Genomic DNA, 1,868 nt, shown 5'->3' with positions numbered 1-1,868 from the left:
GGAAAAAAAGCAAGAAAACAACGATATTTAGTGAAAGAGGGAGGGAGAGAGAGAGAGGGGGAGAGAGAGAAAGAGAGAGAGAGAGAGAGAGAGAGAGAGAGAGAGAGATAACTTTGTAAAATTATATCTTACATTTCATTTGTATTATTTAATATTTATTTTACATTGTCCATGTTTATTGTTTTCTATGGTTTTATTGTACAACGAATGTTTAACTATTAAATGTAAAAAAACTGTTTTATTCATTAACGTTTTTTATTATAATATTAATATAGTAGTTAATATAAAATAATTGTGAAACAACCTAAAATAAAAACCATGTAAACAATATTTTTTATATACATACTGGGTGTCCTGAAATTCGCGAATCAAAATACCATAGCAAGAAAGTCGTCGAAAAAATAAATTAAAAAGTTATTTACCATTTTTCGTTCCGAGCAATAGTTTTTTTTTAGATAAAAAGGTTCAAAACAGGCCAATCATACATTACGGTTGAATGGAAACCTGTCCGTGAGTCGCGCGTCGATAGTGTTAATGCACTAACCCGCTGAAAAAACTAAAAATTAAAATGCTGGAAAAAGTCTAGAAAACCTGGAAAAGTCAAGAAAAATAGAACTTCATTTTGCTAGACACCACGTTAAAATAATATAAATCAATAAAATAAAACAAAAATTAATAAAATAAGTATAAAAATTAATATAATATGTATAACAGAGATAAATATATAATCTAACTATATATATAATCATGGAGTATGTATAAGGAGACCGAACTGCCCGTAATCAGAATGGGCCGATGATTGTGCCCGCCAGACGTTCTGAAAAGCAACACTGGGAGCGCTGTCATCAACTAACTCCATTCGCATTCGTACGTGACACATGGTTGTCATATGCATGAAGGTTCGTGGTTATATTAATGATAGAGTACGAGAGGTTAGGAAAAACATATATTTTGGGTATACAGTAACAATATTTATTATGTACTGTGTAATCTACGAAAAACAACATTTCAACTATTATTATTATATTTATTTACTTCAGCTTACAGCCAAGAAGTGGACAAGAAGTGGTTTACAACAATACTTAATTCATTCACTAACATTTCAACTATTAGAATCGTAAGTTTTATAAAATTATGTTTCCGAGGACGTTCTGAAACCTTTCTGTCCGAGAAGACTTTTACTTGGTAACTTTTACGAAATCTTCAAGCGTTTCCAATTAATTCCAATTAATTCTGTCACTAGAATAGAAATTTTCATCGGAGAGAACATTTTAGAACGTAGCTTGAATGAATAAAAGTATTAGAGACAATTTCTATAACTGTATAAGTGACTGATGAGATTAAAATATATGTATATTGTGTTTAGCATGTTACATGATTCAAGTTTCAGTGTATTTTTTTCTTCATGTTACAGTTACTCTTCATGTTACTTCTGCTGAAATCCAAAATAATAATAGTAAACGGCAAACGAAAGTAAGTAATTGGTACACCGCAATACATGTATACATATACTGTAAACAAAGAGATTAATTACTTAATTATTGTTTTAGCTATTAAGAATGGAAAGTAAAGATATACATGTGGATATAAAGAGTGATTGTATTAACCTCACGTTCAATGAAATGAAAAAAATATAAGATTTCTTAAAAAAACATGTAATTGGGGAGTATGTGTTCATGACACAGCGATTGTCATCATAGAAATGATTAGTGACTCAGAAGAAGGAATGAAAATGGTGATCAATGATAAAATGGAAATTCAGTTTTTTAGTCGCAACAAGTTCCTACCATGGTTGACGTTGGAAGCAATTAGGTCGATAGACCATCTTTCAGAAATCATTGAACAATTGAGCAAATTAAAACCCATGC

The 1,868-nt window shown here is 30.3% G+C and overlaps 1 long non-coding RNA gene across 1 annotated transcript; it reads left to right on the top strand.

Annotated features, from left to right (window-relative positions):
* The first annotated feature begins 758 nt into the window (after window positions 1-758).
* On the top strand, window positions 759-1,585 carry LOC105564930. Its single transcript, XR_001009159.1, has 2 exons — window positions 759-1,005; window positions 1,100-1,585. It is a non-coding gene; the product is annotated as an uncharacterized LOC105564930 (long non-coding RNA).
* Window positions 1,586-1,868: the final 283 nt, after the last annotated feature.

Source organism: Vollenhovia emeryi, unplaced genomic scaffold (genome assembly GCF_000949405.1).
Source record: "Vollenhovia emeryi isolate VEMERY1.0 unplaced genomic scaffold, V.emery_V1.0 DF943767.1, whole genome shotgun sequence".
Classification (NCBI taxonomy): domain Eukaryota; kingdom Metazoa; phylum Arthropoda; class Insecta; order Hymenoptera; family Formicidae; genus Vollenhovia; species Vollenhovia emeryi.
Note: the sequence above shows the minus strand (reverse complement) of the source record. Positions and strands in the feature narration are given on the sequence as shown.